General features: G+C 36.4%; 1 pseudogene; it reads left to right on the top strand.

Annotated features, from left to right (window-relative positions):
- The first annotated feature begins 438 nt into the window (after positions 1–438).
- The window catches only part of LOC107871844, a 57,935-nt pseudogene continuing 44,020 nt past the window's right edge, over positions 439–14,353 (top strand).

Raw genomic sequence — 14,353 nt, 5'->3', positions numbered from 1 at the left:
TTGTATATATGCAACAAGTTGAAGATAAGAAGAAGAATTAAGTTGATCTTAGTAAGAATCAAGGAAGGAAGTTTAGGCCTTCTAAGGTTAGTAGTAGAAATAGTGGCAAGTGGCCACAAAATAAGTAGGGGAGTTTGGCCATTCTCCTCGGCTAATGTTTGCTCTCCTTACCTGAAGTTCTTAGGTGGTCGTCGATCTAGGTTCAGTAGTGGGTTTCGTCCACATGGTGTCTAATTTCAGACTAGTGGTGCATAGTCGGCTCCACCCTTCCTCTTTGCAGATTCTGTGGCTAGAGTCATTATGGTGAGTGTGAGAAAAAGAAAGGCAAATTTTTCATTATGGTCAACTTAGGAACGTACAACGTAGTTCCCTATTCGAGCAGCTTGTGCCAACAGAGCCTCTGTTGCTACTCCCTCTACTCCCACACTAAAGAGTGTTATGTCGATTGCTGCTTTTGTTTCTGGCACTGGCAATGGAACTAGCCAGAACCGCTTGTATCCACTTACTACTCGCCAGGATTTTGAGATATCTCCTGATGTTGTCACAGGTATGTTGAGACTTTTCTCTCATGATGTGTATTTCTTTCTTGATCTAGGGTCTACCATTTCTTATGTGACCCCATATGTGGCTACACACTTTGATTGTGGTCCCTGATTGTATTAGTTCCTTTTTCTATTTCTACCCTAGTTGGAAACCCTGTTATTCTTAAAAGGGTCTATAGGGGTGTGTGATGCTATTAGTAATAGAGATACTCTTGTTGACCTAATAAAATTTGACATGGTTGATTTTGATGTCATCTTGGGAATGGACTGGTTGCGCTCTTGTTATGCTTTCTTAGATTTTTGGCCCATAGGGTCATGTTTAAATTCCCTAATGAGTCAGTCATTGTATGGGAAGGTGGTCCTTTAGTGCCTAAGGGTAGGTTTATTTCTTATCACAAGGCTCGGAAATTGATTTTAAAGGGTTCTTTGTATCATTTGGTCCGAGTTAAAGATTCTAACTTGGAAGAGACTTCTCTAGAGTCCGTTCCCATGGCAAATAAGTTTCCTGAGGTGTTTCTCAGTGATCTTCCTAGTTTTCCTCATGATAGGGAAATTGATTTTGGATTGAGCTTGTCCGAGACATTCGTCCAATCTCTATCCCTCCTTATAGAATGGCTCTGATAGAGTTGAAATAACGTAAGGAGCAATTGAAAGACCTCTTAGATAAGGGTTTTATTCAGCGTAGTGTGTCTCCTTGGGGTGCTCCCGTGTTGTTTATGCGTAAGAAGGATGGTTTCCTTCATATGTACATTGATTATCATCAGTTGACAAAGGTGACTGTAAAGAACAAATATCCTCTTTCTAGGATCACTAATTTGTTTTATTAACTTCAGGGTGTGAGGTATTTTTCTAAGATTGATCTTAGATCGGGTTATCATCAACTTAAAATTAGGGATGCGGATATCCCTAAGACTACCTTTAGAATCCGATATGGTCACTATGAATTTCTTGTCATGTCCTTTGAGTTGACCAATGACTCGGTGGCATTCATGGATTTAATGAATAGGGTCTTCCATCTATTCTTGGACATATTTTTCATTGTCTTCATTGATGATATCTTAGTGTATTCTAAGAGTGAGGTGAATCATGTAAATCACCTCTGTACCGTATTTCAAATACAGTATCATTATTTTTATGCCAAGTTCTCCAAGTACGAGTTTTCATTGAAAGGCGTAGCTTTTCTTAGTCATGCCATCTCTAGTGAAGGGATCATGGCCTAGACCTATGACTCCAACTAATATTCAGAGCTTCTTGGGTCTATCCAGTTATTATAGGAGGTTTGTGGAGAGTTTTTCAACTATAGCTACCCCATTGACCAAATTGACCTAGAAAAAGGTCAAGTTTTTGTGGTCAGATGCTTTTGAGGGTAGTTTCGAGAAGTTGAAACATTAATTGACTTAGTATTTGGTTATGACCTTGACCGAGGGTAGTGATGGTTTTGTGGTTTATTGTGATACTTCTCATCTCGGTCTTGCTTGTGTGTTGATGAAACATGGTAGGGTGGTAGCCTATTCTTCTTGGCAATTGAAAGTTCACGGAAAAAACTACCCCACCTATAACTTAGAATTTTTATCCATGTTCTAAGCTTTGAAAATTTGGTGGTATTATCTCTATGGCATTCATGATGATATTTTCTATTATCATAAGATCCTCCAATAAGTATTTTCTTAGAAGGAGTTCAATCTCCGACAGAGAAGGTGGCTTCAGCTATTGAAAAGCTACGATATGAATCTTCATTACCATCCCGCTAAGGCAAATGTATTTGCCAGCTCTCTTAGTTGATTGTCTATGGGAAGTTTGGCCCATGTTGATGAGGATAAGTGGGAATTGGTAAAGGACATTAACCGTTTGGAAAATTTTAGAGTTAGACTTGCAGACTCCGAGGATGGTGGTGTGTTTGTGCATCTAGTAAATCAATTGTCTCTTGTTGTAGAGATAAAGGAAAAGCAAGTCTTGTACCCCAAATTTATGAATATCAAGAGTAATACAAGTTAACATAAGTTTGTGGACTTTGTGATTGGTGGTGATGGCATCTTTAGGTACTAAGGTAGGCTATACATTCCCGGCGTCGATAGATTGAGGGAGAGGGTCATGGCCGAGGCTCATGGAGCCCGTTATGTTATTCATCCCTGTTCTACCAAGATGTATCATGACCTTAAAGAGTTCTATCTGTGGAATAATATGAAGCATGATGTTGCTAGCCATGTGGCTAAGTGTATGGTGTGTCAACAAGTAAAGGTTGAGCACTTAAGTCCCGGTGGCCTATACCAAGAGGTTGTGTTGCCCAAGTGGAAGTGGGAAGCGATTAATAAGTATTTTTTACTGGCCTTCTAATAACTCTCAACTTACACGTCAATTTAGTGCAAGGCAGTCATCGTCAATATATTTACCCAACTTTGGAGTCGGGGTTAAATCCACAAGGAACATTGTGAGTGCCGATTAAACTAATTTGAAAATATAGCTATAAGTTGAATTTAAACAAATGTTGTGAAAAGATAAAATGGGGGGTTTTATCAATCAAACAATAATTAAAGTTTTGACTTTCTTCAGAACTCAAAGCTAAAATTTCAATGGTTCAAATCAATAATAAAGAGAAACAAGGGTTATGATCACTATGATTATTAACCCCTCATTGAATAATAGTTGTAGTACTGGATTCTCATGACTTGTGGGAACACCAAATTATTAGTTTCGACAGTCCATCTAAGTGTTTCTCAACCTACTTAGATATTGAACTCCCTAATTCTCTCAAACTTAGGAAATCATTCTATTCATACTGAGTTTATCTCAAGTTGATAAATCTTGTTACAGCATTAATAATTAGATGGGAACTTAATATTCCCAAATCCTCGTTCATAATTCACTACCTTTAGTTTATTTCTCAATTCGAGCAAATCAACATAAGGCAAGATCTATTATTTGCAACCACCAGAAAATAATTAATACAAAATAATTATCAAAATGTTCCCACAATCACTCGAACCCTAACCAACTATTAAGACAATACAGGAGTAATCATAGATCCCAAACCCTAGATATGGGTTTTAGTTCCACACGAAAGAGAAAGCGATAACAATAACTGAATTCATAATTCAACGTGATTAAACTTACAAAAGATGTAGTCAGAAATTGATTCTCTTCCCAAATTCAAGAAGAATATCCCACAACTAAATCAAAGAATTGAAAATTGCATTCTAAGTTTAGAGCCCTAAAAAGAGGTGTCTTTTCTTTTTTAAATAAGTTCAAGATGTTCCGCCCCTTATTATTTGAAAACCCTAACATATGCTTTAAATGCTTCCTTCTAATTATGGAAACAAAATCACAGATCACAGTATTTTTTAGACAAACAGCGACGTATGTGACGGCTTATCAGGAGTCTGATGCCTTATCAAGAATGTCGTCAGCTCTTCTTCACATTTAAACAAGTTCTGTCTTCAGCTGACGATGAAGCCTGATAGCTTATCAGACATGTGATGACTTATCAGAATTGTCGTCGCTTCTTTACCTCAAGTTCTCAATCACTACCTAAGCCTGATGGCTTATCACAACTCTGACAGCCTATCATAGGTTGTCATCACTTCTTCCAGCTGAATCTTATTCTCTGTCTAAGGCTGACGGCAACTCTAATAGCTTATCACAAGGATGACGACTTATCAGACAAGTCGCCAGCTATACTTGCCTTTCTACTTGCTCAAAAATAAACTCTTTTACTTCCATTATTACTGGTTCTCTTGCATCTTGACTTTTAGTACAATATCAAAGAGAAAACAATCAAAAACAACAAAAGTTGCTTAAGACTTTGCAATTATTCTCAATTAAAAGCCTCAAATGTGTTAGCATCTGCTCACACATCAACACCCTCAACTTAAAATTATTGCTTGTCCTCAAGAAACTAAAACACAACCAAGAGGATACAAAGTACATTCGGCAATCAACCATCCATATTGTCTCAAAACATCTTCACCATCTCTAAGGTCAATTAATTTAAAAAAAAAAAACTGTGCATATTATTGAAGAACAATAATGCGATAAATAGGAATCAAGATATGGCATCAATTCAGCAACAAGATTACACTATCCAAACAAGTTAGTAACTAGCAACGTAACCAGTGTGCCCTTACAACAAAGAGGTCCCTCTTCATTCATATGTGAACTCAAGTATGTCAATGCAGGGATGGTCAAGACACACTCACTCTCAGAAAGCAGTTCCAGTCAATGTATGCCAAATACCATAAGCTTGCCCTTATTCTCATTACCGAAGCTTTCTGATAGTTAAGTTAGGATCACTATTGGACTTTTCTTCATCTTGTAATGTAGGCTTAGGGCAGGTATGATACACAACGATATTTAAAGTAAATAAGCCTCCTTGGCACTACACTATTTTTGGGGTCTCACTTATCAACCTTTTTCTTTATTTCTCCCTTTCTTGATTAAAGCACATTCAAGCTGGGTACAGTTTTTATTCATTTATTTTCTTTTTTTCATAACTTTTCTTTTCTCATTCTTTTTCTACCACACCCAGCCTTGCATATTTTTTACCCTTCTTCATACTCACTTTACATCACGCACCCCTATGATATCTACTCTAAACTTAGGCTATTGGCCTAAGTCAAAGTGCACAATGTCCAAGGAGAACTAGGGCCAAAACAGGTTTATTGTGATACAAATGGGAAGGTGATAGGTATAGTAAAAAGGATAGGCATTCAGTCTCAAAATCAGGATCAAGGAATATTATTCACATGTAGAAGGTCATTTAGGCTAAAAGTTGATTAATATCAACAATGGCCTATGATCCTCTCCTAAGCGCTATCCTACAACCAAGGCGAGACCAACTGGGCAAGTTCTGAATTTAACACACAACGAAAACTAGGTAGTATCTCACATACACATGGCACAAAGGTAAATCACAAGTTGATACCTATTTGGTTCATGCAATTGTTTAGCAATGGTTATCATGTCACTTGTGCTAATGCCATAAGAAGATGCAAAGTGGTCACACATAAATGCATATCACACAGTTATAAAATCAACCACTGGAGAGGTTTCCAAAATTTAACAAAAATATGTTAACTGCCTAAGGTACTTGTATTTCTCCTAGTCAACTACAACATTTTACAACAAATCATAATACACCTAAATATGTCAGCTCTACTAGGAACAAGACTCCGGGGAAAAGAGGCACGGCAACAAAAACTCCAAAAGGACATTAACACCCACAAGTATCCCCACCCTCAACTTAAAATCATGGAATGTCCCTAATGCATCAAACCAAAACAAGCGAGTTAGAAACATACCTGTGGCACCATGGGTACGAAGATCTGATGACAATCATATAATACGAATACAAACAACAAAATACCTTGGGTTTCCTCCCAAGTAGTGCCTGATTTAATATCACGGCACGACGAGGTTATATTGACTACTCATAATTAATCAAGATATCTTAAAAGTGCTTCATTATTTATCCATCCACTTAGACGATTTGAATCGTCGGCCCATATTTTGATCTTTACATCTTTTAGGTTTTTTGGGAAAATGTCAGAGTATGGTAAGGAAAGTTCTATCATGCCATTTCGAAGAGTTGAACCGCTTGCCCAATTTTGCACTGAACTTTCATGTGGCCTCATTTGGTAACAGTGAGAATCTTAAAAAGCCACTAAATGGAAATCTATCTTTAAGCTTCTTGGCCTTCAAGATTGGGGTTGTATTATACCCTTTCGGCATGACAAACTCAAAAATGTAGGAATTTTCCTCCTCATTTCCAAAATTCATCATTTGCTTGGGTGATTCGACTTTCATCACATCCACCAAGCATAATGTTGAAAAGTGATTCAAGTGAGGTCTTCTTCCTAATTTTGGAGTTGCATCCTTCTCGACCTCTCCACCCTAAAATGGGCTAGAGTCTTTATAAGAGATTGGCTTGGTTTCTTTTTTTTCCTCTAGCACCATTTCCTCAATCTTGGCATCATCTCTTATTGTTTTTTAATTGGTTGGGAAATCACTGAGGGTTGCTCATCATCAAGATAAACATCAATATAAGGTTCTTTCTCCTCATCTTCACACTCTTCATTTATTTAAAATGATTCCCAGATAAGATATCATCTAAATATAATATAGAAGAATGCTTTGAATGATTAACCTCTATATCTATCTCCTCATAAATGATTGGCTTTATGTCTTGACATATATCACATACAATATCATATGTTTCTTTCTGGATATTCAATATTCATTGAAACATAACTTCAATGGCACTCTTACCGGTGTTTCACTCTTCCTTTTCTTGGCTATAAGACCTATCAAACTCATTAGAAGAACTAGAATTTGGGTTAGCACAATAGGGGGAGGGGCATTTGGGCAATCACTCCAACGTCCATCTTGACCACCAGATAAAGAACCATCATACTCCTGGTATCTCTCTTGCAGGAGCATATCTACAATCTTTCCAAAAGTGAGGTCCATCACAATATGGACATGGATCATCAAGATAAGATTTCCAAACATCAAGCTCATGTTCATTCCACGATTCCAAAGTAATAAGTAAACTAAAATAAAAATCTACCTAACACAAGAAATAAAAGAAAACAAAAAACAAATATTTACAAGTTCGAATTCAAGCAAGTAGGCTAAAATTCCAAACCAACTCAATACACCAAATTGTTCCCCAGCGACGGCACCATTTTTGATAACGCTCAACTTACACGTTAATTTAGTGCAAGGCGGTCGTCGTCAATATATTTATCCAACTTTAGAGTCGGGATCGAACCTATGAGGAACAATGTGGGTTACGATTAAACTAATTTGAAACTATAACTACAAGTTGAATTTAAATAAATGTTACAAAAAGAAAAAATAGGGGGTTTTATCAATCAAACAATAATTAAAGTTTTGACTTACTTCAGAACTCAAAGCTAAAATTTTAATGGTTCAAATCAATGATAAAGAGAAACTAGGGTTATGATCACTATGATTATTAACCCCTCATTAAATAATAGTTGTAGTACTAGATTCTCATGACTTTTGGGAAACACCAACTTATCAGTTTTGACAGTCCATCTAAGTGTTTCTCAACTTACTTAGATGTTGAACTTCCTAATTCTCTCTAACTTAGGAAATCATTCTATTCATACTGAATTTATCTCAAGTTGATCAATCTTGTTACAACATTAATCATTAGATGGGAACTTAACCTTCTCAAATCCTCGTTGATAATTCACTAACTTTAGTTTATTTCTCAATTCGAGCAAATCAACATAAGGTGAGATCTATTGTATGCAACTAACAGAAAATAATTAATACAAAAAAATTATCAAGATATTTCCATAATCACTCCAACCCTAACCAACTATTAAGATAATATATGAGTAATCATAGGTCCTAAAACCCTAGTTGTGGGTTTTAGTTCCATACGAAAGAGAAAATGATAACAATAACTGAATTCATAATTCAAAGTGATTAAACTTACAAAAGATGTAGTCAGAAATTAATTCTCTTCCCAAATTCAAGAAGAATATCCCATAACTAAATCAAAAAATTAAAAATTGAATTCTAAGTTTAGAGCCCCAAAAAGAGGTGTCTTTTCTTTTTTGAATAAGTTCAAGATGTTCTACCCCTTATTATTAGAAAACCCTAACATATGCTTTAAATACTTCATCCTAATTATGGAAACAAAATAACATATCACAGTATTTTCAAGGACAGATGACGATGTGTGTGACAGCTTATCAGGAGCCTGATGCCTTATCAAGAATGTCATCAGCTCCTCTTCATATTTGAACAAGTCCTGTCTTCAGTTGATGATGAATCGTGACAGCTTATCAGACATGTGACAACTTATCTGAATTGTCGTTGCTTCTTCACTTCAAGTTCTCAAACACTTCCTAAGACTAGCATCTTATCACAACTCTGATGGCCTATCACAGTTGTCGTCACTTCTTCCAGCTGAATCTCATTCTCTGACTAAGGCTGACGGCAACTTTGACGGTTTATCACAAGACTGACAACTTATCAGACAAGTTGTCAGCTATACTTCTCTCTCTTCTTGGTCAGAAATCAACTCTTTTACTTTCATTATTGTTGGTTCTCTTGCATCTTAACTTTTACTGCAATATCAAAGAGAAAACAATCAAAAATGACAAAATTTGCTTTAAGACTTTGCAATTATTCTTAGTTAAAAGCCTCAACTGTGTTAGCATCTACTCACACATCACCTTCCCAGATATCGGAAATAATGTAATTCTATTTGGTTCATTATTGATAAAATGAACAAGTCCACCCATTTCTTGCCCATTAGAACTAATTTCTCAGCGAAAAACTACACTAAGTTATTTCTTGCAGAGATCGTAAAGTTACACGATGCTCTGATGTCTATTATCTTAGAGTATGGTCCTTTATTTTTGTCCCACTTTTGGAAGTCATTTCAAAAAGGTTTGGGTGCTAGAGTGAGAATTAGTACAAATTTTGTAATGCCCCAAATCTGGTGCCCGAAACTCTACATGGTGCTTATGATCCCAAAAGACCACAAGCAAACCCATGACTGATATCTGTAACTGAGCACTGCATAATACGATATAAAAATGAGAAATTAAAGGCTGAAAGGCCATATGGTTCAAATATATGATAAAACATAACTTCTGGAAAAGTTGTACATCATTATCAAAACAACTGAAATAAGTATGAACATGTTATAGTCTGAAAGCCTCTAAACTATCTGAATATGGTGTTGATGGGACATTTTCCCAACTAACTCCAACTACTAAAATAACTAACTACTAAAGATATGAAATAATCAAATCATAACATCCTCGAATGATGAGGACTCATTGCTGACTCTGACTGCTAAAACTTGAATGCTACTGATTCTCTGGAGCTCGTGCTTCTAAACATATGGTATAAGAACACCATAGCGCAAATGCGTCAATACGATTGAATGTACTGGTATACAAGTGAGGTAGCCTGAATGCAAAGGTTTCATATGTATAAAAAATACTAACTAACTGTATAACATAATCGTGAGAATACATACATGAGTGTGTAAATGTTACTGGATTTGTGAGTAATACTAACTACTAACTCTGAATACTGATAACAGAAGTTACTACAAACTGATATAACTGATATAAATGATACTGGGTGACTGTGTATGATAGTCTAGGTTCTGATAGAACTAGCTGAGTTTCGTACTGAGCTGAGTGACTGTATCTGATAGTCCTTAGTTCTATAGAACTATTTGAGTTCTATTTCTGAGACTAGGTGACTATATTTGATAGTCTTGATTCTATAACTAAAACTGTAGGAGAATTCATCTAACTGATATGGCCCTTTTTTCTAAATAGATTTGGGGTCCAACCTATAACCCCAGTTGGAAGGGTGTCAATACCGGGCCACTAGTAAGGACAAGCTGTGAGAAATCCCTCGTCTATCAGTACTCTAATAATAATGGTGAGACCCTAGAATAAAAGGTTAAGCTAATAGGCTATGCCACCTCATCTACCCTCAACTAGCAGGTTTGGTGTCTCAACTTATGCTGGCTACGTAGTTCTGGAGAACAAGGATTTCTTTTAAGAATCACAGCCTCTGCTAACGGGTGAGTTCCCATCCTTAAGCTTTTCTCAGTGAAAAATCCTACACTCATCTTAATAGACACTAAACATGATTAATTGAACTAAAATGGATTGAGTTTATTGAGTTCCCTTAACTGACGGAATACTATTGAGATCTGATAACTAACTGAGATTATTGTGATTACTGAGATTAGTGAGTTTTCCTGTGTCATGTAACTGATTGAATTCTACTGAGTTCTAAAACTGACTGAGAATACTACTAATCATGGCATGACTGAGATTTATCATGAAACTAATGTTGTCTCTAGGTACACAGCTAAGTTGTTGAGTACAAGTAACCCTAGGAATCGATAGCATGAAACTGATAAGACATGATACTTCTTGAACACATAACCATGGTCAATAATTCATAGTACTATCATTAGGGATTTTTCATGAAGTATTTCCATACCACAAGATTTCACATGAATAAGAATGCATATAAACATGTCATAATTCCCTAAACCTAATCCCCTGAGCATTACATTAATCTATTACAAGCCATAACAATAGCATGGGAGTCATTTTGAATATAATGGTAACATGAATTAATCATTTAGGTTCTATTGAGTCATAATGCACAAGTATTATTTTCTTAGGCATTTTATCAAACACCTAGTATGCATAACTTAGATCTTAGGCATGATATCAAATTAATACCACATGATTCCCTAATTCAACTCAAGTTCATAAATTTCAACCAATATACTAGCGTAGTTTCATGAACAACACATAAAGACTCCAACTTGGGAATCCTACAACAATGACTACATGAACATAATCAATCCACAACATAAACATCATAATTCATAATTTAAAATTTGACTTCTTGGGCTTCATGGATGAAATAAATCCATGAATGAACACTTGACATACCTTGGATGGAAAATTCTTGAAACTAACAGTAGAATCTCTTGAATTTGAAGCTCCTATGAAAACGCTAGACTTGTTCTTGAGAGTATTTGAAAGTAACAATAATATTTTGGTGAAAAAAGGGTTAAATCTCGTGTTATAGTCTTATATAGGGATGGGAAATTGACCCTTTTTCCCTTAAGAATATGGATATTTAATGACTGAAAATTGGGCATCGATGCAATAAGCGACGCGGCGCGTCGATGCATCAATGAAATACCGATGCATCGCTACATGATTGCGCTAAGCCTCAGTAGTTTTACTGGCAGTCCCTGCAACAATGTTAACCAACGCGATAGGCGACGCAGCATGCCAAAATGGTGTTGGTCCACTATTTTAGGACACCAAACGTGATCTAAATGAGGTTCAAAAAATTTAAAACTTGTTTAGGAACACCTATTGACCTCGCTGATCATGAATTAACAAAAATACCGACCATCAAAGGTCATTAAGGTGGCAAAATGAGATTACCAACTTTTGAAGGACAAAAATAAACTAAGTCTGGGAACTTAGCTTGAATTTTTCTAAGTATGGGGCCCCCTTGACAAGCTTAAAGGAATGATTTAAACTTAGAAATTTTGCGAGATACTACAATATCTCTCCCTTGAGAACATTTATCCTCAAATGAGACAGACTGAGATGGGGAAAATACAAACTGAAACATATATATGACATGAAAAATTGAAACATAATTTCATAACTGATAAACTGAATATATGATACTGAACATACATATCTAATGCATGTGTAATTGATTCATGAATGGATGACTGAAATTTCTGATAAGCTGAGTTTCTCATAATGAGGATACATATCTAATCCATGAATACGTGACTGACATGATGCATGAACATATGACTGAATATGCAATGGTATTTGATACCAAGTTTATAATAGAATTCTTAGCATGAAACTGAATACCAAGTTAGTAATGAAACTGAACATGATAACTGAGCAAGATTAAGGGAAACTATTACCTTGGGCTTAGTCTAAGTTAGCAAAAAGGAGGTGAGGATACTTAGATCTGCTTGTGCTTCCCAAGTATCTTTCTCCATGGACTAATTTAGCCAATGAACTTTGACTAGTGGGACTTTTTTGTTCCTCAGTCTACGAGTATGGTAGTCAAGAATTTTGACTGGAATCTATCCATAAGAGAGGCTATTCTAAACATCAATGCCCTCTATAGGGACTACAACTGATGGGACACTTATGCACTTCTTGAGCAAAGAGACATGGAATACTGGATGGACTAAGGATAGATCTGAAGGCAATTCGAACTCATAAGCTACCTTGCTGAAATGACTGAGAATTTTGAAGGGAGAGACATATCCGGGACTGAGCTTTCCCTTTTTGCCTAATCTCTTCACTCCCTTAATGGTAGATATCTTTAGGTAAATATAGTCACCAATCTTGAACACAAGATCCTATCTGCACAATTTGCATAAGACTTCTATCAGCTCTGAGCAGCCCAGAGTCTTTCTCTGATTAGCTGGACTGTTTCTAAGGAATTAAATACTAAGTTAGGCCCTATAACTAAGGCCTTACTAACTTTACACCAACCAATTAGAGATCTACATCTCCTACCATAGAGATCTTTGAATGGAGCTATTCGAATGCTGGACTAATAGCTGTTGTTGTATGTAAACTCAATTAAAGGCAAGTGATCATACCAACTACCCTTGAAATCAATTGCACATGCTAGCAGCATATCCTCTAAAGTCTTAATGGTCCTTTCTGCTTGACTATCTATCTGAGGATGAAAGGCTGTACTAAGATGAACTTGGGTACCAAGACCCTTTTGGAATGCTTTCCAGAAGTGAGAGGTGCACTGGGTACCTCTATCTAAAATAATGGACAATAGGACACCGTGTAATATGACCAACTCCCTAATATAGAGTTTGGCATAATCCTCAGCTGAATAAGAGGTATAGACTGGGAAAAATAAGCTGATTCGGTCATCCTGTCTACGATGACCCATAATGAATCATACTGGTGATGAGTATGAGGAAAACCCATCACAAAGTCTATGTTCACTTCTTCCCACTTCTAAGTAAGAATACTGAACTCCTGCATGGACCCACTAGGCTTCTGATGCTCTATCTTAACCTGCAGACATGTAGAGTACTTTTCCATAAACTCTACAAAATCTCTCTTCATCCCACTCCATCAATAGATCTCCTAAAAGTTACGGTACACCTTAGTGGCCCCTGGATAAATAGAGTAGCACACACTATGCGCTTTTGCAAGAATTCGCTACCTCAATTCATCTACACCTGACATGCAAAGACAACCCTAACAACGCAAAAAAACATCTCCCCCTTGGGAGAAAACCTTTATTTTCTAATATTTGACTAATCCTTTCAACTTGATTATACTGGGATCTCTATCCTATTTTTCTTTTACCTTAAAAATTAGAGATAATTCTGAATTGTTCTGAACCTATATACTACCTTCTGCTGAATCGACTAGGTGGATACCTAGTCTGGAAAGCTGATGGAATTCCTAAGTTAACTTCTTCTTACTATCCTTAACATGAGCAAAACTACCCATAGACAGTCTACTGAGAGTTTCAGCCACTACATTGGCCTTGCTCGAATGATAAAGGACACTTATGTCATAATCTTTCAAGAGCTATAACTACCTTCTCTGATGGAGGTTAAGATCTTTCTGCTAAAAGACATACTGGAGGCTCTTATGATCTGTGAACACATCTACATGAACACCATACAAGTAATGCCTCCAAATCTTTAAGGCATAAACTATGGCTTCTAACTCAAGATTATGAGTAGGATAATTCTTCTCATGGGATTTAAGCTGTCTGGAGGCGTAGGCTATGACCTTACCATAATGCATGAGGAAACAACCCAAACCTAATCTGGATGTATCACAATATACTACAAACCAATCAATACCATCTGGAAGAGCAAAAACTATAGCTGAGATGAGTCGAGTCTTCAACTCCTAAAAACTCTTTTCGTAAGGATCTAACCACTGAAACTTGACTCTCTTCTGAGTCAATCTGGACATAGGGGATGCAATAGAAGAAAATCCCTCAAAAAACCATCTGTAATAGCCAGCCAAACCCAAGAACCTCCTGATATTTAATGAAGATACAGGGAGAGGCCAGTTTCTTACTGCTTTGGTTTTTTAAGGATCAACTCTAATGCCATCACTAGAAATAATATGACCAAGGAATGCTACTGACCTTATCCAAAACTTGCAATTACTAAATTTGGTAAACAATTGATGATTTTTGAGAGTCTGCAGTACTCTACTGAGATGGTCTGCATGATCACG

This window comes from Capsicum annuum, chromosome 5, assembly GCF_002878395.1.
Source record: "Capsicum annuum cultivar UCD-10X-F1 chromosome 5, UCD10Xv1.1, whole genome shotgun sequence".
NCBI classification, from domain to species: Eukaryota; Viridiplantae; Streptophyta; class Magnoliopsida; order Solanales; family Solanaceae; genus Capsicum; species Capsicum annuum.
Note: the sequence above shows the minus strand (reverse complement) of the source record. Positions and strands in the feature narration are given on the sequence as shown.